Consider the following 24,895-nt stretch of genomic DNA (forward strand, 5'->3'; position numbering starts at 1 on the left):
TCATTAACATTTCTTATAAGGTAGGTCATCTGTTGTATGTCTAAAAGCATTTATTTTGCCCTTGTTCTTGAAATATATTATCACGGGATATAGAATTCCATGTAGACAGATTTTTTTGTCTTTCAGTATTTTTTTTAATTATGTTTTCCAGCTCTATTGAGATTTAATTGACATATAACGTTGTATTAGTTTTAGGTGTAGTACATGGTGATTTGAAATATGTATACATTACAAAATGATTACCAAAATAAGTTTAATTAACACACATCATTTTGTAAAGTTATTATAGTTTTTTTCTTGTAATGAGAGCTTTTAAGATTTACTTTTAGAAACTTTCAAGTATGCAGTACAGTATTAACTAAGTATAGCCACCATGCTCTACAGTACATCCCCAGAACTTATGACTGGAAGTTTACCTTTGACCCCCTTCACCAGTTTCACCCACCCTCCAGCCCCCGTCTCTGTCAACCACCAGTCTGTTCTCTGTAGCTGTGAGTTCATTTCTTTCATTATTTTAAAGATCCACTGTCTTCTCAACTTGTATTTTTCCTGATAAGAAATTTGACATCATCTTTACTACCTTTGTTTCTCCGTATGTGAGTCTTTTTCCCTCAGTCTGCTTTTAAGATCGTCTCTTTGTTACTGGTTTTGAGCAACTTGATCACAAAGTGTCTTGATTTCGTTTTCTTCATATGTCTTGCACTTGGGCTTCATTGAGCTTCTTGGATTTGTGAACTATAAGTTTTCATTGAAATTGGAACTTTTCCAGCTCTTCCTTTGTTCAGATATTTCTCTGTCCCCTTTTTCTCTCCTCTCCTTTGGGGACTTCAGTTACTCACGTATTTGGCCACGTGAAGTTGTCCAGTAGCACACTAATGTGCTTTTCTTCTTCTTTTAAAATTCTTGCTTCTTGCCATGTTTCACTTTGAAACACAGTTCACTCACTAATCTTTTCTTCTACAGTGTTTAATCAGCCATTAATCCCATCCAGTCTCTCTCATCTCGGACATTATAGTTTTTTAATCTCTGTAAGTCCATTTTGGGTCTTCTTTATACCTTTCAAATCTTTACTTACCTTTTGGAACATACCAAATACAGGGATAATAACTATTTTTAATGTCTTTTTTATTGACCTTGTCTGCTAAACCTAACATCTGTAGTAGTTCTAGGTTGGTTTATTATTTTTTTATATATTTATTTATTTATTTGGTTGTACCGGGTCTTAGTTGCGGCAGGCGGGCCCCTTAGTTGTAGCATGCGAACTCTTAGTTGCAGCATGCATGTGGGATCTAGTTCCCTGACCAGGGATTGAACCCTGGCTCCCTGCGTTGGGAGCATGGAGTCTTACCACTGTACCACCAGAGAAGTCCCTAGGTTGGTTTAAATGAGTTGATTTTTCTCACTACAGACTGTGTTTTCCTTATTCTTTGCATGCCTGGAAATCTTTAAGTACCAAGATACTCAAACGTTACGAAATTCATCTTGTTGGATGCTAGATATTTTCGCATTCCTTTAACATTTTTGAGCTTTGTTCTGCAGTGCAGTTAAGTTAGTTGAAAGCAATGTGATCCTTTTGAGTTTTGCTCTTTTGATGTATTAGGCAGGTCTGAAACAATACCCAGCCTAGAGCTAATTATTTCCTACTTCAAAGGTAAGGCTTTCCTGATTTCTCTACCCAGTGTGCCATGAATTAGGAGTTTTTCTAGTCTGGCTGTTGGGAACAGCACTGTTCTTAGCTTTTAATCATTTTGGATGGTTTTTCCATTTCTGGTCTTTGCTGGTTACTTTTCCCACGTAGACTGATCAGTACTATACTGAATACTCCAGGGACCCTCTGCAGATATTGGGGGTTCTCTCTGTGTAGCTCCTTCCTCTCCATTACACTTCCTTGTGAGTTCTAACTGACTTGCCTCCCCCGGACTCTCAGCTTAAATCAGTTCAGGACGTCTACCACGTTCTACCTGGCTTTCCTCTCCGTGTAACATAGCCTGGAAACTCTTTAGGGACGTCAGCTCTTTTCAGCCTGGAAAGTCACCATCTAGACCAGAAGCAGAGGTCTCCTCCTCTGGATTATATTTTTTATCCCTGATTCTTTTCTCAAAATGCCTTCCTTTGTATCCAGAGAAGTCCCGATACTGATTATGGTACATGAACATTTAATAGCACCATGTAGCCTAGTAAATAAAGCCCAGATTCCTTGGCCATATTTTTCATGTCTTATGTAAACCATTCTGTGTTTTTTCTATTTCCTTTCATAATTTCCTTTCCTACAGATCTGTTCTTCATAGGGTGGAATCCCTGTACTCCCTGTCTTTCTCACAACAGCCCGCCTGCCTTCCAGACCTGCCATTTCCTACAAAGTTTTATCAAATTTCCAGGTTGAAAATAATCTCTTCTTTCCCCAAACTCCTATAAAGACTTATTGTGCCTCTTTTATTCAACCTATCACCTTCTAATATGTAGTAGCTTATTTACATACATGTCTTATCTCCTCTGTCTAAATCCCTTGAGGAAAAGATTCCTGTCTCCTACAGATGCTCTTAGAAATAATGCAATGTGTGCATTTTAAAGCGATCTGTAAATGTCTGTTAAACACACGTTTATGAGGAATCTTGGGAATGAACACTGAACAGAGGTTGATGAAATTTTAACCCAATGATAAAGAATATCTTAGGTAAAAATAACTGGGGAGATTGAATGTCTACCGAATGCTTCAATCCACTCTTAACTTAGCTGATATAACCTCTTCCTTCTCTGTGTGTCGGCCTACAAACAAGAGGTGCCCTTGTCCCTTTGAAAGAAGGACTCTGAAGCCAGGGATTTTTATATCACTATCTTTGTCTTCCCACAAGCCAGTACTGTACCTGGTTCAAGAAATAGCTGTTTAATCACAGCAGTAACTCCCAATGGGAGGTCCTCCCCAGAGAATTAGTCTTTTAAAAAAAAATTCCACAAAGTAGACTGGACCCTGGATGTGGTACAGAGAGCTTTTGTCTTCCAAAATCTGTCTGAAATACTGTAAGCATTCAAGGAAAGAGAAAGCACAAAATTAAATTCTGACGCCCTGGGTTTTCTCTTTTTATAAAAATCCACTGAAATGATTCTACTTTTACGAGGCACTTAAGAGTAGTCAGATTCATAGAGACAGAAAGTGGGGTGGAAGTTGCCAAAAGCTGGGGGAAGGGAAAATGGGGAGTTGTTTTGTGGGTGCAGAGTCTCATTTTGGAAGGATGGAAAAGTTCTGGAGGTGGATGGTGGTGATGTTTACACAGCATTGTGAATGTACTTAATGCCACAACCATATACTTAAGAATGGTTAAAATGGTAAAGTTTCAGTTACATATATTTTGCCACAATCTAAAAGAAAAAAAATATCCATTGGAGGTCCTGGTCATGTTTATGGAAGGATCATAGGTATATCTGGGTTTAAATTCCAGTTCCAATACTTACTAGCTGTGTGAGGTTAGGTAAGCGGCTTGCCCTCTCTGAACCTGTTTTCTTATCTATAAATGGGGCCTAAAGTATTTAGAAAGTGCCTGGCCCAGCCTGTAACATAATGGGCACTCACAAATGTTTGTCTTGTTCTTCCCTTTCAGCATTCTAATGAATGTCTTCTTACTTTGAAATTCCTGCCCTGGCACAGGCTTGGAGAGTGAAGGGGGCAAGGGTAGTGGCTTTGGAAAAGGCAAAGTCCTCTGGACCAGGACTCTCCATGGGAACAGCTCCCAGCCGGCGGTCTCTGACCCGTCAGGGGGCACAGAACAGGGACAGCACCTCACAATCTCAAGTCACCAAACGTCTGGAGGAAATAAGAGCTCGGGGTAACCCTCTGCCTCCCCTTGTTTTTCATTTCAGTGTGGACTCCCCTGGGTATATACCCCCAAGCACCCTCATTTTCAAAGCTTAGATCATTCCCAAATCATCAGACTTGGCTTCTTTTGTAAATAAAAAATAGTTATCTGATGTTTCGTTAGTGTTTAGACGTCTGATCAAAGCAATTATCCAAAGTCTGAATATAGAGAAATAAATCTCCAGTAAAAGAGGAAGGGGGCTCTCTTTCTATTTCTCTGGTTTACGTCATTCTCCCGCCCTCCCCTCACGTGCAGATGTCCTGGCTCTGTGTCTCTTCAATCTCTCGCAAAACCGACAATCCAGGGAATTTTCCTGGGGAGGAGCAGAGTCATCGTCACTTGATGGGTTGTACTGTTTGCCCAGAAGAGCCAGTTAGTAGTGAGGGATTGTCATCGGCTCCTCTCCGACCCCACGTGCCTTCGTGTAAGCTCGTCCATCGCCTGTAAGGACCGGCTGTCCCGAGTGTACAGCTGTGCCCCCTTGGGCTGTGATCTTGTCAGAAACTCACGCACACTGAGTAGGGCACTGATCATGGTTTACGTGGGGCTCCAGCACAACCCCCAAATGCCCAGCTCCAGGCACTGAGGAAGAGCCACCCCCTGAATGAGGACCCCTTAGTCCCGGCAGGGTTGGAGGTGAGATGCAGGTAGTTAGGAAGACCAGCCACACGGCTGGGTTATTCTAGCAGTGATGTAGGGCCCCAGCTGGTGTCGCTGCCCAGTGAGCCACTTCTCCCACGCTGAGGAGCGCAGGGGCGGAAGGTGTCGTCCCCATCCCCACGGTCCTGCCCGGCCCTGCCACCTTCTGCGGCGAGCTGACCGTTGGAGGGGCGGCTGTGTCACCTGCTGATGCCCACAGACTAGATGTTGGGGGAGCCGGGATTCCACGGAAACCAACCACTCTGCTCTTGAACCTCTCTACCCCCGTCACAACACCCCCATGACAGTGTCCTATACCCTGACAGGTGAGCCCTGTTATTTTGGAAAGGTGACTAAGAATTTTGACCCAACCGATGTAAAGATACTGTGATCATTCGTGACCTGCTTTGGTTTTGTGTTTCTTAACGTTGCTTCCAGCACCCAGTGCAGACCATTTTTGAGTGAGAATTAGGTGTTTCACTGCCCTAAACACAAACACCCCCAAATTTTGAGCCTCTCACCGCGCTTGCAGTGACTTTTCTGTGGAATATCATAATAGCCCTTCCCTGGGAGACCGTGGTCTTACAGTGGACTGGGAAAGGCGTCTCCACGCTTGGGATTCCAGGAAGCACTCATGCTTCCCAGTTGGAACCCCCTGAGGCTCCTTCAGGGAGACAGGTGTCAAACATAAGGGTAAGGGAAAAAATGGTTTTGACGGACATGGCAGTTAACTTCAGCCTCGAAATCTTTCAAGGAAGGGTCTGCAGGAAGTCACAGGTTTCTGTGAATGTGAAAAGAACAACTGGAAGGTCTCACAGTGGCAAGATAAGTGCCGTAATTATATTTAAATGAGTGCAGAAGAAAATTTCACCACAAACTGCATTAACTAAAGAAGGTTTTCGACACTGGGGTATAATTGAATTAACATTAGGGTCTGTGTTCGGGCTAGTGCCTCACTGGTTCTGCTTGGGCCTGGTGCCCCCTTCAGCAAAGCATTCCTGTTTGTTCCACTCCAGGACCGGGGTGGGCGTGTGGATCAAACCCCCCTAATGGTGAATTTTTAGCAGAAAAGATAACACCTTCTGAGGGTCTAATACGGTTTGTGCCGTGAGGGAAAAAAATGCAGGTTGAACAGAAAGAATACGATCTTTTGAGGCACTGTTTGATTTCACGTGTGTTTGTATTACTTCATTGAGGGAATCACTTTTCCAAAAAAATGCTATAACGCATGTGCTTCTGTGGGGCTTTACCGTTACAGATTTATAAAGTATTAATTCCCAGTATGATCCTGGGAAGGAGGCAGTGAGGTATCTAGTCATCCTCATTTTGCAGATGAGAAAACTGAGATTTACTGTTGAAATAACGGTCACATAGCTAGAAATGTGGACCTTTGGGGACTGGACTCATCTTAAGACTCTCATTTTGGTGCTTTTCCTGTCTTAGAAATTTTCACGTGGTTTTACTTTGAGCTTTAAAAAGTAAGGATTTTTAAATGGAGTTTTCATTTTGAAGTGAAAGCATGAGAAAATTGAAAAAAAATTTTTAGCATCTTTATTGGAGTATAATTGCTTTACAATGGTGTGTTAGTTTCTGCTTTATAACAGAGTGAATCAGTTATACATATACATATGTTCCCATATCTCTTTCCTCTTGCATCTCAAAATTGAAAATTTTGAAATAAGAAAATCAGCCTTCCTTTGCCCAATAACCCAAATACGTCTCCACCTTTGCATTCATCTAGCTCTTGAGAATCGTCAAGGTCTTTTCCTGCAAAGGGCATCCTGAGACATTCAGGATCTAAAAAACTGATCGTGGACAGGTAGGAAGAAAAGTAAAGCAAGCTGTGTTAAGAGAGACTGCCTGGATCCTTGAAATTAAACTCTTCCTAACCCCCCCCCCCCCGCCTTTCGTAATTATTAGCAAAGATCAACGACACCATAATATATTATGCTGTTTTACTAGGAGTATATTGTTGAATCTTAATAGATAACTCACTGAGTCAGATAGCAGTTTCTGAACCCTGAAGAAAGTGACATTGGTTGCAGACACCCATAGGTATTATTCACCATGGAGGAGTTCAACTCAGTTTTTATTTGCTGTCTGTTTCACAGCAAACAATACACCATCATTTCTTACGGTGCCGTACGGGTTACAAAAATACTGATGGCTCTTTGCTGGATGAGTCATAATCTCAAGAAGGAATGGAGGTGAGCTTTGATCTCAGTGGCCTCTGCCCTGAGTTATAATTTTCAGTGGGTCACCTTTAGGCGTGCTGTGCCACGTGTCTCATCTGGATATAAGGGGGACAATAGTGCCTTTCCCAGTTCAGAAGGAGCTTTTGAAGTGCCCTTTTGGAAGCCATAGAAATCTATGATATTTATTGTCATTGTTCCAGTCTGAACTTAAAGTCACCTCCTATCACACCTCTAGGTGTAATAATATCTCTCTCTCTATTACAACCGAATAATGTCACACTTGGCACTTTGACTGTCCTTTTCCTAGAATATCCCCATAGTGCTCGCTAAGAGTGTTAACAGCTATTTGCCTCCTTTTTTCTGCACCGGAGAGAGCAGAAACACACCGGGCACCGAGAGATTTCGTGTGCAGTAAATAGGCAATTCTGCACAGCGACCAGTGAAATTCCGGCATTGCCTGACCCCCGCTTCTGTGCTTTTTCTGCATCGGGTCACAAGGCTTGATAGCCATGCTTAAGTGTCATTTCTTTTTATCCCTTCCTTTTTCCTGATCATCAGACTTGGTTCTGCTTCTGCCACACCCATCCAGGCCAATAGCAAAGCACACGGAAAGCAGTGTCATCGGGGAAAACAGGATGGGAGCTGAAGCCTGCTTAAAGTTTTGGCTGGCGTCAGCTTGGAATTAGGACACAAGTTAACTCACCATTACCTAGGTACTCCAAACCAAGCTCAGCTGGCAGGCCTTAGCACCCCAACTCTGCATTTGCTAAAAAGTGGAGAAAAAAGGAGCCGCGATTGCTAAGGCGATAAACAGCATGTTTCCAATCCAGTGGTATTTTACATGAACTGGCACTGGTAACCGTATATCACTTATCTTCTGAATCCGTGTTTCACATCGCCTCCGACTTGAGGCCAAGAACAGTACAGCTGTGCCAAAGAGTGGGTGGAAAAATAGCCTTATTGTTAACCTGCGTTGAAAACATGATGGCTTCTCGAACGTCTTCATTCGCAGACGTTGTCCACGGCTATTAATGCTCTTCCTTCAACGCGGCAGTTCAGAGTTTTCATGTAAACCTGCTCTGTCCACGTCTGTGGGGCACCCGCACCTTGGGGAAAAGCATTAGCCCTTCGAAAATGGCTTTATCCTTTCCGTTTCCATATGGTTCGAATCCATAAGTGGGCTGTTTCTCTCGGTTAGCAGTGTGTGAGCATACACACCCAGAAAGGTGTCATTTGGACCCGTCATCCCATGGCGACCCTACAGAGCCCGCGAGTGTGGTTGGCCTCCTTGTCGAGGACAAGAAGGGATGGAGAGCGATTTCCCAAGAGCTGCTCAGCTTCTGCAGCCGCCAGTCCAGGTTTATAAACAAGCAAGTTTAGACACCCTGTTTGATAATAACTTCCATCTGCAGAGGCCCCGTTTCCACATCATCGTCGCATTTGTCCCCCCATCACAGCCCTGAGAGTACACACGGTGGGGCTGGCGTCTTGATGGTACACCAAACGGGAACCTGTGGTTGGAGGTGGTCAGGGACTTGCCCAGCTGGGAGACGGGGGACGAAGGCCACCGCCTTGGACTCAGGCCAGTGGTCCTGCTGTTCGACCAGGCAGACGGCTTCATCCAGGGGCCTCCCATCGCCACGTGGGACACCTCTTTTCTCCTGCGTCAAAAAGGCTTTGTGGTTTCAGAGGCATCCATTGTCATCTCAAGTCCTGGTTCCCATGAAATGAACAGATACTGGGGTAGCAAAGCAGCCCTTATCAGGTGTCACAGGGAAAAGAGAAAACAAAAATCACTCTCTGTATTCTCCAGAATCCAGCTTGGCGTCCAGGTTGCATGATACCTCCAAGGAAGGCAGTAGTAGCATTGATCGGCCGTCTCTCAAAGAGCCACTTTTCTTTTAAACAATGCAAGGTGGAAGGAACACAGACTGGCCTTTGGACTGTCATGCTCAGTGTGCTGAATAGAATCTTGCTTCTGTTTGACTGACATGGTCAGTGGCACAGTGGCGGGGGCAACTCTTAAAGCTTTATTCCCAAGTGGGAGTCTGATACTTAGGTGCATGTGCACAAAATCTGTTCCTGCCTGCTTTACGGGTAGATATTTTACTGCGGATTTTAATTCATGCCTTTATGAGGAATCTTCTGTATCTTTTTGATGCTGACAGTTTTATTAAGGCTGTTTCTTTAGGTTTTGTTGTTATTACTCCATTAAAAATGTATTGTTGTGGCAGCTTTGAGGCGGTTGCAAAATACTCCTTTTTTTTTTTTTTTTATACACAAGCTGGATTAAAATGTACAGTAACTGTCACCTGGTAACCAGACCCCATAGAACTATGTCACCATTCGCCAGTGATTTAGCGCTTTAAATTGGAGTCAGCTGTTATTTGAGTCCACAGTTTTGAACTCTGCAGGGTTAATCTGGAGCCCGCTGGTACACATGAAATAGTTTTATCTGCTGTTCTAAGACTGATGAGACGTTTAAAAGATGGTTGTGTAATCAGTCAGTTATCTCTCAGTGTTACAGCTTATTCCACTCAGCAGTGTACGATCTCCAAAATAATTATTCTGCTGTAGTTAAAACATGGGAGCCGAATGCAGCCACTGATAAAAACTGCATTCACCAAGTCCTTTTCCAAATTGGATGGTTCTATTTTGTTATCTTCTTAGAGGGAAAACATGGGTTGTGATGGTCAGACCTCCTGGGAGCTTGAAAGCTTAGGGCAAGGCCTGGGAGACAGAACACTTAATCTATTGTCAGTGGCTTTTTCTACCTTTGACCTTTTGTTTTCAGATAAACTTGATTAGACTAGACTTTCATTCACTCATCTGGATGTAGGTAGGCTCCTTGGAAATAAGGATACTGATTCTTAGAGTTTTCTCTTGTCCTAAAAGCAGTCAAAAGATATCTAAAGTCAGGAGGATTGGGGAAAAAAAAAAAAAAATTCCAGACCAGTGTCCCCTTTTTAGCATTCTCCTTTCATCACCATGTATTGAAGAAGACCTGAAAGGGAAAGGTTATTTGGTCAGCTTCAGACCTAGCATTTTCTGCAAAGCTCACCTGAAGGAAAAGCATCATAGATTTTTTTTTTCATAAGCTATGTAGTCTGTAGGGATAATAACTCTGTTTACAAAGACGTTTGCAAAAATCCATGGACAGCTTATTGATGTTTCGAGGAAGACTCAAAACTCGGAATAAAATCTTTTATGTAACTGTCTGCCGATGAGATTACACAACCTGTCTTTGAACTGAAAGTAGAATGTAAGTTTTTCAGTTCATGAGAAAAAAGAATACAATGAATTAATTGTATTTGGGCCGCTTCTCATCTTGTGGCCCAAGAACAGTTTCTCTGTTGGGTAAGGAGGGGTGCCTCATGGATAGGGGTTTGTAGAGGTGGGTGAGGTATCATGTATGGTCGTATGGTTGTTGTTTTTTTTTTAAGGGTGAGAGATTATCAAGGAAGAAATGTTAGTTTTCTTAGAACCCGAGAATATTGTTTCTCTGTCTCCAACCTCTTGAACTGGGGACAGTGAGAAGCCATTTGGTTAAGAAGATAGTGCAAGATGCTTCCTGTTTGCTTCTGTGACGATTTACTCTTCCTGATTCAGTTGCTCATCACCTCTTGGCTTCTTCTTTCCCTCTTGAATATATAGTTAAATCACTCCCAAACAGACCCCTGTCCCTCCAGACAAACACTTCTTCTGTTGTTACTTGAACATGGGCCCCACATTGTATTGCTACCCGGCTAGATGCGTCAGAAGTAGACGTCAGGCTTGCACGTAGCGCAAGCCCGTGTATTACTGCACTGTCCAGAGTCTGCACTAGACAGATCGGGCCTGGAGAGGTGGATCGATGGGTGTGGCTCCCCTCCGGTGTGAGTACGCCTTCTTTTGAAAAATATATTTAATTACGCAGAGTCTATTTCTAGTCACAGTTAAGTGCAGGCTCTCCAGACTCCACTCAGCTTGTCTGTTAGGAGGGGAAAAACGCCATCAATATTTCAAAAGCTGCTGACAGGCAAGAAGTTAGGCTTGACGGCTGGAAATTTAGAATTTTTTTTTTTTAACTCTCCCTACCATCTCTGCATAGCTTCCCTAAAGCAGTACTGAGGAAGGCTTAACATAGAGCAAGGGGTATGATGAAGTCTGATGAAATGAAACCAGTCAGAGTCTTCAGGCTCCAGGTAACCTAGATGTGCCCTGATTGGATGGCCTGCATTTCCCACCTGGGAGCTTTCCAGCACAGTCAGCGCCTAGAGACACCCTGACATCCATGTCGCGAAACTGGGTCATGGAAGGTGCGTTCCAGAGAATATATTTTAGGGCAGATCTTCCAGGGACAGCTTTTGAGGGACCTTCCAGATTTCTAGTTGTGGTTGGAGACAGTGAATGATGTTCAAACGCACCCAGACTTTCCAGCTATTGCCTTGGCGGTCCTGTGAGAGGTTTGGGGGGGTGGGTGGAGTAAATGAATTCTTTGGGGCCACGCTAGAAGCTTGAGAAGTAGTTTGCAAGAACCCGTTAGCCTATATGATTTCCATGCTGCCTACAAACTGTTCAGGAATCGTGTTTCCGTGTAGGTATCTCTCATGCCCAACCTCACCTTCACCTCCGTTCGAAGTACTAATTTTTCTTTGTCCCTCTATCACAATGCTAAAAAACTCAAAGCATCTTCTTAGCACAAAGATACTTAGTATTCTGTATACTTCTTTAGATTCACATGAACTCTCAACCAACAGGGATAAAGAAAAGAGGTGAATTTATTAAACTTTTTTTAATTAAATTTTTAAAATACCTGTTCCCTAGATTTTCGTAGGCTACACCTTGATATCGCATATATTCGGTTTCATGTGGGCATGTGCTTATTTTTGTGAATTTTTTTGGAGGGATTTAAAACAATTGCAGATCTACCTAGGCACCAAAAGGACTTGGAGACACCCATAACTCAACCCAGGAAAATGGTACAGGAGATGGCCTCCTTCCTCTGCCAACTTGGTCCAAACCCCTTGAGACCTCTCCAGGTCAGATTTCTGTACCCACCTGCACAGCAGGCCCTGCCTGGTCCCCAGACCCACTTGAGATGCTAATAGGTTGGAGAAGCAGTAGAGGGAAGGGGTGGGGGGGGAATTGCTGAATCAGCGCTTTGAGAAGTGGTAACAAAAAGAAGAGAGAAAAGATTGAAAGAGGAGACAAAAAATTAACTTGTGTTCATGGACTAAATCTCACCAACAAGCAGATGAAATTAGGAATCATTTAGCGATGTGGATTGAAATGCGTTAGACTTTCCTAGCAAGGTTACATCCTCCTGTGAATCTAGTCAATTTTGCCGAGTGGTTTGTTTTAAAAAAAAAAAAAGTATTCTCACCACAAAGCCATTAAATCCGGTTTAAACGCATCCCTCACTTTATCCACCTGATTTTTCTGTAGCTGTCCACCAACTTCTGATTTTCGGAAACCAAATTCTAAAGCACACTCACTCTGATCCTTCTGGTGTGTTTTTAGCACAGCTACTTTGGGCAGGATGCCAACAATGTGCTAAAGGTGTGGGTCGAAGAGCACTCAACATTGTCCTGTTTCAACTATATTTATATATATATATATTTTTTTTACCATTTGACGTTGTAGTAATCAGGAGAGGCCCAACTCCTATAACAGATAGGCCTAAAAGTGTGTTAGGACTCCAACACAGAAGGTTCCTCCTTGCTCACGTCAAGAACCCCTTCTGGGTGTTCTGGGTTGGTGGCCGCTTTCCTCCACGTGGCAATACGGGGAACCAGCCTTCTTCACCTTGTGCCTCGGCCTTGCCCTGGGTTTGTTGCCGCCGCTGCTGTGGTCGTTTACCATGTGCATCCATCCGGAAGGAAAGGAAGGAAAATGTGGGAGACTTAGATCTGCTCTGTTAAAAGGCCTGGCCCTGAAGCCGCAAGTGTCACTCCACTCACGTCCCCTTAGACTGTATGTGGTCACGTGGCAAGAAGCCAGTGCCCTCTGCTGCGTTCCTGGCCCCGTGGGAGGAGTGGATTTGGGTGGGCAGCTGGTGGGCTTTGCCACAGGTGGTGTTTCCCAGGCTCCCCAGAGGATAAGAATCGTGGGGGGCACTTGTACAGATGACCAGGCCTTGGCCCTGAAAATCCTGATCCCATGGGAGGCCCCTGGGTTGGTTCTAAGGAATTTATAAACAAGCAACGATGATCTTCAGGCAAGTCTGAGAAACACTGTTTTAAGATGTAATTGGATGTGGAAAGGTATTTTGTACATGTGTTGCAGTCTTAGGCTGAGAATGCCCTGTTGTAAGGAGACCCAACTCCTGACACCCTCTAGTCTTTGGATTTAGCTACAGGCCTCGCTGTATAGACAAGGTTATACAGTGACGCTCGCGTGTAATACTTATACACCTGTCCAAACCTGAATTTTTCTTCGAATTAGCCAATTGCGTCGCTTAGTTGATCAAGTTCACCAGTCATTTTGACACATAGTTATTTTTATGGTTTATATCAGCTCTTGGAATATATCCATTTACGACAGCTCTTTAGCATATAGTTCACTGTCTAAGACTCACAAGGAAAGAACTCATCGGAGTTTTTTCCCCCTCCTGTCACAATGTTGAATCCTGTAGAAACCTACCATCATGGAAATTAAAAGCATAAATATATTTGGCGAATAGTGGTTGAATTATTTATCAGTGACCTAGGTCCAAAAATGAAGACTGGAAGGCTGCTGCACCCAGCCTTCCAAATGTTCCAGAAGGGTGACACGAGATGTGGGGAATTCCATCGGTGCTTTCCAGGGTGCATTTGAATCCTACACTGCCTTCTCCACGCTACCCACCAGTGATGTGGACCATATCCCTTTCAACAAAGTGGACGTGCTCGGGGAATTGAAACCGACTTTAGGATTAGTCTAACACAGTTATATCCAGGAAGGGAGCTCTTCCTCTCACTAACGTAAAAAGTATTCCAGGACAGTACAGTCAATGAAAAGATATTTGCAGTGGCCACTATTTTAATTGCTTGAATTACTGATCTGCTCATGATAGAATAAAATTGAGAACTAACTACGAGACCCTTAGTGGTGGGAGAACATCTCTTGTAACTACAAAGCAGTATTATTATCATTTGTTATCTGCACAATTAGGGAGCGATAGAGTACAGCAGAGGCTTCACCCATACCAATGATCTTTGTTGCCTAGAGCCTTTTAGCTCTTTGCAGAGTGTTCTACAACATGCCTCTCTTCCTGCCCCTACCTTAATCATGTGTGTTTGTCTGAAATCCAGACGAGCAGTAGCCCTTCCGTTCAAAAGGGGATAAAGACTTGGAAATCCATCTTCATCCAGTCATCAGAGGATGGAATGGGAACCTGCGGGGTATTATTTCCTTTCTCCTTTCTTCTAAAAGGTTTAACAGAAGAATAAGCGTCACTGGCAGAGACTGAGGAAAACGAAAGTTCGTAGATAAATACTACTTCAGCGTCTGTGCAGGCGGAGGAAGGCTGATAGACGGCATGTTATTCTTGAGCGAAGCCCAGTGGCTGCTGGTCAGCCAGTGTGTAGAGTTTTCCATAACCTTGAAAGCAAGGAGCTATTTCACCTTTTCCCTCTGAAGTTTTCGAGGGAGAGAGTGTCTGGCGAAGAAGATGAGTCTTCTGTCTACCTGCTAACGAATGAGCAGTTGACTCTGCTGCTAAATATCAAACACATCAAGTGCAGGGACCGTGTATTATATTTTTCTTGTATCCGTCATCAGTTAATACTTACTTAATTTCCTGAGAAATGGAAAGCCACCCTTGCTATTTATCTGGGTTGACATTTAGAGCAATGAGGAAGCACGGTGTTCTTTTTTTTTAAAAAAAAAAAAAAAACACCTTTTTTTTTTAAAGTATAGTTGATTTACACTGTTGTGTTATTTTCAGGTGTACAGCAAGGTGATTCAGTTACACACACACACACACACACACACACACACACACACACCACACTCTTTCAGATTCTTTTCCATTATAGGTTACTACAAGATATTGAATATAGTTCCCTGTGCCATACAGTAGCTACTTGCTGTTTATTATGTATGCAGTAGTGTGTATCTGTTAATCCCAAACTCCTAATTTATCCCTCCTCCCCCCCCCCTTCCCCTTTGGTAACTATAAGTTTGTGAGTCTATGCCTGTGAGTCTGTTTCCATTTTGTAAATAAGTTCATTTGTATCATATGTTAGATTCCACATGTAAGTGATATATGACATTTGTCTTTCTCTGTCTGTCTTACTTCACTTGGTATGATCATCTCTAGGTCTTTGTCAAGAGTGAGATTGGGGTTCAGGCTTTGCAAATCCAAATACTTCCTCTCTGTGCCTTAGTTTCTTTTGCTGGAAATAGGGACTTAAACTAGATGATTACTAAGGCCCCTTTCCGTTCCGCTCTCCAGTCCAAGATTTAAATTGGATCACAGTCAGATCTGGACCAGCCCTTGTCGAAATTACAGTGCAAGTGAAGTTTTTGTTTGTTTGTTTTGGGTTTTTTTTTTATTTATTTATTTATTTATTTTTGTCTGTGTTGGGTCTTTGCAGTGCGAGGGCTTCTCATTGCGGTGGCTTCTCTTTTGTGGAGCACGGGCTCTAGGCATGCAGGCTTCAGTAGTTGTGACACATGGGCTCAGTAGTTGTGGCTCGGGGGCTCTAGAGCACAGGCTCAGTAGCTGTGGCGCACGGACTTAGTTGCTCCGCGGCATGTGGGATCTTCCCGGACCAGGGCTTGAACCCGTGTCCCCTGTATCGGCAGGTGGATTCCTAACCACCGCGCCACGAGGGAAGCCCATGAGTGAAGTTTCTTTTTCCCCAGCCACCAGAGTTTTTCCATGGCACTACCTCATGCCCCAACCCTGACATTCACACTGTGTATACTCTTATCAAAGCCTGTAGTCAGAGATTGATTTATACTCTAGTATAAATCACTGGAAAATAGATCATAGTGTTGTTTTTTCCAAGGAATTTTTGTTTTAATATAAATCTGACCTTCAAGCCATAAGGATGAAGCCCGAAGGAGGAGAGTCAGGACTTGGAGAGATCTCAGTGGAGAAGGGGCACATAGGGTTTACCTGCGACAGCCCGGTTTTCATCTGTTGTCCCAGAATAATGACTAATATTCCCCCTCCCACTCTCCAAATTCTGGATCACTCTAGATATAGAAGAAACCTTTACAGTACCCCCAAAATGATATCAGACAAGAGAAGGAAGGAAACAAGCTGACCGTTCCTTCGTGTTTTCCGTGTGCCCAATTCTGAGCTTGGTACTGTGTATACATTAACTTACTAAATGGATCGGTCAAAATCTATTTCACCATCAAAGCACAGCTACCTCAGGTCAGAAGTTGACTGGCTCTACCAGGATCATTTCTCAGAAAATGGATTCAAGAGTATTGCACGGACCGTCTTCATCACCAGTAGCCCAAATCAGAAAGACTCATGACACATGAAGTCTAGAAGAAAACCATATTGCTGTGAGGCGAGCAGATGGGAAAAGGCCCTGAGGACAGTCAATCCATAAGTATTTCAAAAGCACCTACAAGCCCAGCTTCATGTTGTGCCTTGTGAAGGGGACGAAGGAACCTTCAGAAGCGGCTCCCTGCCTTCACAGCTGGTCCTTAGGTGGCGTGATAATGAAGTAACAACTGAACCACTATAGCAGGTTCACTGTAGGGGACAGCAGTTCATCATCAGGCAGTGATTTTTTTTTTTTTTCTTGTGTCTTATCATTGTGTGGTGGCAACTCTCAAAATGAAATCCAGCTGCTGGGAACCCCTTTTTTCAGGGGATGCCTGAATCTGTCCACAGCCTTCCTCCCCACATGTCCCTTCCTCTCCTCTCCTGATCCTGACATTTAGAACCCCACCTCTTCATGCAGAGCCCAGGATCACTGCTCTTTTTTCTTTTCCCCCTCCCCGGTTGCTGTAAAATACAGGAAAACGACAGGTCCGTGGTTAAAGTTTTATAGTAATGAAACCCAGGTATGCTCATTAGACAGCCACAGGGTTTATTTCAAATAACTCACTGTTTTAGGGAATTTTGGCCTCTTGGGGGAGTACCATCAAGTGTACAGTTGGGGGTAATTCTGTTGTACTCTGAAAAGGAAAGTCCTCAAAACGATTCCATTAAAACGGATTGACTGTTCAGAGGCCACGTAAATGGATGTCCAGGGTCCTCAAGGGCCATGCAAATGGGCGGACTTGGCCAGTTCCAAGTAATTACTTCAGAAAGCAAGACAACAAAATCAATTCCAAACCCTGTTACCGGGTGTATGGTCATCACTTACAAAAGAGGCTCGCTTGCCTCCCTTCCATCCAGAGGCCAGCAGGGAGCAGCGTGAAGTTGTGGCTGGCATGTGAATGCTGGCTTTCTGTACCTCGGGGGCTTTTTTTGTGTGAAATCATCAGAATAATGCTGACTGTCTCTCGCCTGCCTTGTGGGGAACCTGCACAGGGTCTGTGTGGGCCAGGGGCTTTATGGAGGAACGTAACAGATTTACGGTGGGCAATAACCTCTAACATTTATTAAGCACGTCAGTGTATACACCAGGATCTGTGGTCTATACACATTTTCATAAATTACCTTGTTTAATAACCCTGGGATAGAGCTGCTGTTACCTCATTTTAAAAGTAAGGAAAAGCAGCTCAGAGAGTTTCAGAAATGTGTCCAACACCCAGTCCGTCTGAAGTGCTAGTAAAGGACGCCTGCTTTACTCAGCAGAGCTCTATGAACAGAGCAGGGAGGAAATATCCAGGGCCACTTTGAAACGTGTCATAGTCTCTGCCCTGAGAACTCTGGGACCAAGGATGCTTGCCTTTTATCACTAGAACATCAATTTATACTTGGCTACAGAAGTGCATTTCTGATAGATTTCTGCTGTTCCAGGCAATTTGTAAAAATATCTCCCTCCCCGATCTACATGCACATGAAAGACGCCTTAGTTTTCATGGGAGTGGACGAGGCAGTTATAACGCCCATAAATATCAGCTCTCTGGAGCCATCTGCTACAGGAAAAGTCTAAAATAAGGGCAGATCTTTACTTGAGCCAACATACAGTTTCTGTAGCCAGTGAGTTTGCCTCCATTTCATTTTGACCCGTAAAGATCGGAATGAGGAAGTAGATATGACTTTCCTCAGCCCCATAACAGGAAAAATACCTTGGCTCTAGTCTGGATTGAAAGCCTCTTATAAAAGAGTCCAGCCCCACCTAGAACGGGCCCATGAGAAGTTGGAATACCAGTGAGACCACTGGTAGGTGCTAAAGTGCTGAGCTGTATTTTATTCAAGCTGACATAAGGGGTCTGAATGTGTAGACTTGGCAAATACAAGTTGCCCGACCATCAAAGCAGGACAGTGAAGTTGAGACTTCAGAGAGTGGTCTGGCCAGGAAGCATCTCATGGCCCAGTGTGCTGAATTGAGAATCACAGGAAAATGACTCTCATTGCCACCAGGCTCCTAATTATAACGCCATCCTGTCCCCAAGAGAACGCATACTACACAATAACCTTATATTAGAAACTTCTTTTTAATGAGGTCTCTCGGTGCTTTTGAAACTAAATCCTTTTTAATTGGAACTGTCTTCTACCACATTTAACCCTGGGACACCTTCCTTAATCTATGTCAAGGTATCTTGATTAACTCAGCCTGAGGCCTTGCTCAATCCTCTGGACCCTTGGAGAAGAAGCCTTTGCTGCCATGCCCCCTAGAACCCTCTCTGCCACCAAGACTCGTGGGGGACTGACCAGCCCAGGAATTGGGGCCAGACACACTGACTTGAGGGAGACCACCCAGTATGGCCTTCTTGTTGGCTTGTCATGTTCAACCTATTTTCTTCTTACCTTGAAAGAAAAAATATAGCCCTCCCTCCTACCCTAGAATTAATATTTTTAAAATACAAATGAATCAAATCCACAGTTTGCTTATTCCCTTGCATTTCTTAACAACGGAGACTGCTTGTCCTCTACATTCTGTCCCCATGGCTCCTTGGCAAACACGCACGGCACCGTAAACTCACCTTCCGATGCTTAGAGCAGAGTGGGAGCCTTTAAGAAACAGCCAAGTGCAGTGATTGTCTCATCAGGGGAAAGGGGTGACTTTAAAATTCTTCAGATACTTTTACAGCTATTACACTGAAATGGTTTAACCTAAGTGGCTTATTTCAGAGGCCCAGGGAAAAGGGAAAAAGCAGATCCCAGCAATTTTGCCCTTGATATCTTTTCGATCTGTGTCCTGCAGTTGCTGGGATTTACATAATAATTGGTGAGGAAGTATTGCAGTACACACAGATCCGTGCACATCCCTCCTGGTTGCTTTCCCGAAAGGCTTAAAAGTGCGGTAGATTTAATCTAGGTCAAAAAAAGAAAGAAACTCCGTTTGCCTGGCAGAGGATTTGGAGAGCGTGCCTCGCTTCACGGGGCCATGGGAGTATCAGGAGATGGTTCCTTCAAGAAAAGTCACCAGGGCAGACTGATCTTGTGGCCAATTCACCGACTGTGGTCCCAGCATGTCAGGTACGGACTCTCAGGAAAGGGTGCGGGGTTGCACGGAGCCCCGTGAGATCAGCGCTCTCTCCCTGGTTGAAAAGTTGGCACTGATTTACTGCCTAGGGGTCCTCCTGCTGGGGACATGAGTCGGGGTTCTTGGAGAAGCGTAGGATCTGCGCCCCAGGCAACCAGAAGTCATAAGCACAGCTCCTGCTTTGTCAGTGAAAGTCCCTGGGGATTCCCTTGGGATTGCAGTGGGTGGGCCAAGCAGTGGTGTCCACATAATTCAGGTACTGAAAGCAGAATGACGGCTCCGTCTGCTTCCTAGGTAATGACCAGATGGTATTACTTTTTACATCAGGGTGCCCATTATATGAAACTCTATAAAAATAAGCTAATTGGATACGGTTTCATTAAAAGTTGATTTCTACAGGATGTGGCATTTGTATTGGGTAGCTGTTATTCTCGCTCTGGAAGTCCCACTTTTACATAGAGAGGGAAAAAAGTGCTTTGTCTTAGAGAAGACTGTTAGAAGTTTAGAACAGGAGAGGTTTGGGGTGTAGAAAGACATTTTCAGTGACATGAGAGGAGGTTGAAGCATTCTTGAGGATCCGTCAGAGGAAAGCAGAAGCTATCAGGGGTGGTTCATGGCAAACTCTCTTACGATAGGCATTAACTTTGAAGGTGGCTGTGAGCCATTAGTGACGTGGCTGGTTCTGCCTTTGCTCTGAGCTACTTGTGTGATTGTGGGCTTTTGGCTAACGTGCTATGAGAGGGGGATGGAGAGTTGGGTGACGCGAGTTAATTAATTGTAAAATTCTTTGATTCTATGGAATAGGCATAGAAGCCAAGAGAAAGATGACACATTAACTTCCTCTAATTTTATTTTTCTTACTTTTGAGTTTAAAGCAAAAAAAAAAAAAAAAGGATGCAAAACAAAACCCTTTCATCTTCTTGCAGGTTCTTACCATTTAAGGAATTTCTGCTTCGCTGCTTTTTAAAATTCTTTTCCTTGATATCTCAGTTGATATCATTACAACCACCTTGGGGCAGCATCCAGGTTCAGAGGGGCCACGATAAGGAAATCACACTAGGGAACACATAAATGTGTTTAGCAGCCAGGGGACTGAATGTTATTATTTTCTTTATTGAAGTATAGTTGATTTACAGTATTGTATTAGTTTCAGGTATACAGCAAAGTGATTCAGATAGATAGAAAGATAGATAGGTAGATAGATAGTGATGGACGGATGGGATGGATAGATAGAGTTCATAGGCAGATAGATAGATTGATTCTTTTTCAGATTCTTTTCCCTTACGGGTTATTACAAGATACTGAATAGAGTTCCCTGTGCTATACAGTAGGTCCTTGTTGTTTATCTATGTTATATATAGTAGTGTGTATATGTTAGTCCCATACTCCTAATTTATATCTCCCCACACCTTTCTCCTCTGGTAACCATCAGTTTGTTTTCTATGTCTGTGAATCTGTGTCTGTTTTGTAAATAAATTCACTTCTATTATTTTGTAGATTTCACATATAAATGGTATCATGTAATATTTGTCTTCCTCTGTCTGACTTCACCCAGTATGGTAATCTCTAGGTCCATCCATGTTGCTTCAAATGGCAAAATTTCATTCTTTCTTATGGCTGAATAGTATTCCATTGCATGCATATGTACCACATCTTCTTTATCCTTTCATCTTTGATGGACACTTAGGTTGCTTCCATGTCTTGGCTATTGTAACCAGTGCTGCTGTGAACATTGGGGTGCGTGTATCTTTTCAAATTAGAGATTCCATCTTTTCCAGATGTATGCCCAGGATCATATGGTAGCTCTAACCTCAGTTTTCTAAGGACCCTCCATACTGTTTTCCATAGTGGCTGCACCGATCTACATTCCCACCAACAGTGTAGGAGGGTTCCAGGGGACTGAATTTTAAATGCAGCTTGTGACATCAGTAGCATTACATGTTAAGTCCCATCTTACATTCCTCTAAAGCAAGCCATGTTTTGAGGACAAAGTAGAAAGAATAAAGAATGACCTAGGACTATGGAGGCCCCAAGTTAATAACCGTGCATTGGATGTGGTTTTTAACCGACAGTGCCAGTTCTTTTGGGGGGGTGGACTTTAGGCTGAGGAAGGGGATCCATCCGTGCTTCTCCAGGGGACCAGTTTGCCTCCTGGATGGCATTTTGCCATTGTCCTTTTCCTCAAGACTCTAGAGGGTCATCTTCTAGACCCCTGGAAGGCTACTTCTTTTTTTTTTAAGGTCAGTGCTAAGTTTACTTTAACAATTTAATTCAGGGGATTTTTGGATGGGGTTTTTGACCCTTGAACTGCCTCGTAGAAACTGAAAGTCAAGGGTCTTGGCAGTGGGTAAGCCCATGGTTGATAGTCAAAACCTTACTTAGCATGTGGGAGATTCACTTGAGCGCAGAGTGCACCACTGAGATCAACAACCTTCAAAGAAGCATGAAATTCTCTACATAGTGGCTGAGTTTGGGGGAGAAAACAGATGATAAGGGGAAGCAACGGTGAGAAGTCCGTCCTCTTTTGACTTAAACTGTGCAACCGACTCGACACGAAGCCAAGATCCCAACTGCAGGTGGACTTGTGTAAAGGGGTCACTTGCTTTGCTTGCAAATGTGTAGACAAGAGAGCTTCATTCACAGAAAGAAAAGAACCGTAGCAGGTTCAGTCATTTAGCCTCGCAGGGCCTTGGTCTCTTGATCTGACGGCCCCTTAGAATTCAAAGGCAGCCTTTAAAGGAATTTTCAGTTTACACCGTGGTGACCCTGTTGCTGTCTTGAATTCAAATACAGCTTGAACCGAATCTCTCTGCCGGGGCTATTTTTTTTTTAAAGAAGTACGTACAGGGTTCAACCAGCACATGATTTTTCTGTGATTGTTTTCAAATGTTTATTTGTGTCGGTTTTGACAGTGATGCAGATTTCTTGTACAAGATGTTGAGTGACCTTGAGGACGTGGATGGACCCCTCTTTATACCCCAGGGACAGAGTTGACTTGGGGAGACAGGTGTCCACGTACACAACACCAGAAGCGCCGAACCTGAAGTACTTTTTATTTTACCAGCTTGGCCACAGCATTGTGGGAGATGATTTTTTCACCTTCTATCCTCAAGTTGTCTAGTTGTTTGTATTTCAGAAAACGTTCCACAATTTCCCATATTAAGATATTACTGAAGAGTTTCATCAGAGAAAGTATTAACAGTCGGGACGAGAACATTCCCAGAAAGGCCCTTTCTCCCATTTATGAGAGCAACCTTTCAAGGAGAGGGAGCTGGTGGCTCCAGGAGAATAGTGAGGAATGTTCCACTAGACCAGCCATACGTAGGCCTGGCTTCCTGTGCCATTGAGAGTGTAATTGTTGGCATGTGATCTGAAATTTCTACCCCACAGCGGACAAGTGACTATTTCAATAATTGCAAACCTTTCAAGTCACTGACCTACCATCTTCATACCTGGATTCTTTAAAACAAACACACAGATAGAGTAAAAAACTACCATGCTGTCCATATTTTAGAGCCAAAGACTTAAAAGTGTCTTTTTATAAAATGGTGTCTTCAGAGCATCAAACCTTAGTTTCCTTCCTCCCCAATTTGGTAACCTCAGAGAAGTTTCTTGAACAAGTATGGTGTCAGTTTTCTTCAGGGAAGAACTAATTTTAAAATCTGATCCCGGTACCATTCTCTCGGGCTGTGTCTACACCACCCTCCACACGGAAGAATGTAAATTAAGTGCTGTTTGACTCAGGACAGGCCATGATATAAACTGGTTGTCTCTGCATAAGTAGTGCATTTTTTTCCCCTGTGAGTATTATTACCAAGAGTTTCCAAGTTAGGCTTTTCCAAGAGAAACAGCTGTGGTTTGAAAAGATTGGTGATAATCCAGATGGTTTCTTTTAGGATAAGTCTACTTGATCATTTAAAATTAAAGTCTTTCAGTAAAGTTGAGTGTCTTCTTGATGGCTTTAAATACCCTACGTGTGTGTGTGTGTGTGTGTGCGTGTGTGCGCGTGTGTGTGCGTGTGCGTGTGCGTGTGTGTGTGTGTGGAGAGAGACCATTGGCCTGTCTTCTTTGAGGCTTTATCTTTGGAAACAGCAGAAGCCTTATCACAGTGTCTCAGATGATTCAGCAGTGAAGCCAGCAGAATACCTGAGGGAACTTTTTATGGCCGCAGAAAACATTTGTGAGGAAATATAGTCAGACACCAACTACCCTGTTTGGAGTAGGTAGCTCTTGGCGTCTCTGAGAATTACCATTCTCAACTTAAACGGTACAGGATGGTCTAATCATATCACACGATTACGATCCTGATGACACATTGCTTTACAAGCTGAACACGGGCAACCAGATTGCCGAACTTGCCAGCTTGTGGGAATCGGGGCCGTCAAAAGCTGCCAGGCCCCCTGACTCGTTCCCTTGGGGCCCAGCATCCCCTGGGTGCCTCCTGACCATCCAGAGACGCTCACAGTGAGGCCTCACACCGGTGGCCTTCACAGTGGGCACTCCGCACCCCAGGACCTTTCTCCCTAGACCTTCTTTCCCATCCAAACAGATCTGTCTTAAGTGGCCTTCCCAGGGGTCAGCCAGGTGGTCAAAGTTGAGCCGCAAAATGAATTCACAGGGAGATGGTAACGGCCCGTGAGCTTTCACGTGATGCCCCCTGCAGTACGTAGACTCAGCAGCAGCTCTTGGGGTTCAGTACAGGAGTCATCACTAGTGGGCATGTTAGGCTCCGTATGGGCCTGAAACACTGATACTTGGTTCTGGAATCACCTCTCGAGTTCTACCCCCTAACCTGTTTTACCTGTGAATTTAGAGAGCCATGGTGGGGAGTAAGGGGCTGGGCCTGATAAATAGACATGCAACACATGGATTTTTTTATTTTTTGCTCTGAAATCCAGAGCTCTTATTAACACGGTGAATTGTTGAAACTCTTGGAAAGTGAGATGCCACGAAGGCACCTGGGCGTGGGCCTTCATGTTTATCTTTCCTAAACTGGCAGCTGCCGTTGGCAGAAACTCCAAAGCCAGGGGATAAAGGTGGCAAGAATCATAAGGTGCGAGTGCTTATGAGACTCCGTCAGACGGGTAGCGCAGAAAAATGTGAAGCCGCACAGAGCAGAAAGCAGGAGGGCTGAGCCCGGCTGAAGCGTTCGGCTCTGCGCATCCCCGGAGTCCCCCGGCAGGTGGCTTCCCGTCTGTGACGTGCGTCAGGCCTTGCTCTGCACTCCACAGGCAGCAGGGAAAGCGGATTCTGGGAGTGATGCTGACACCAGAGGGGTGGTCACCTCGGGTGCACGGCGCAGCCGCTGACCATTGAAGAGTGCCCGGGGCTGTTGTCGGCGTTTAACCACCCACCTTACCATGATGTTGGAAGCAGAGCCTGGTTGGAGGAGGGAGGTCTGTCCCCCGAATCAGACTGCTGGGCCATCTGGTGTTGCAGCTGACCTGCAAACGAATCTGGTAAATTTCAGACCTGAGTTACAGCTGGTGCAGGGAAATCTAAAAGCCAGGTGGTTCCCTTAACAGCTGTCCATCCAGTTAGGGTAGGCAGGAAAGAAAATTCCAAGCCTGTTGCACCTCCACGGGTTTTCTAGGATCCAGAGTCGCTCCCTGGCCTTTTGCCATGATGAGCACCATCTCAGGGCAAACGTTAGTGATATTTCTCCCTTCCTGTGTTG

At 44.1% G+C, this 24,895-nt stretch overlaps 1 protein-coding gene across 2 annotated transcripts in view; it reads left to right on the top strand.

Moving 5' to 3' along the window:
- Nucleotides 1–24,895, top strand: part of CELF2 (CUGBP Elav-like family member 2) — a 393,615-nt gene that overhangs the window by 252,892 nt on the left and 115,828 nt on the right. The gene's annotated exons all lie outside the window — the stretch shown is intronic.

The sequence above is a fragment of the Leucopleurus acutus genome (assembly GCF_964270905.1).
Source record: "Leucopleurus acutus genome assembly, chromosome: 1".
NCBI classification, from domain to species: Eukaryota; Metazoa; Chordata; class Mammalia; order Artiodactyla; family Delphinidae; genus Leucopleurus; species Leucopleurus acutus.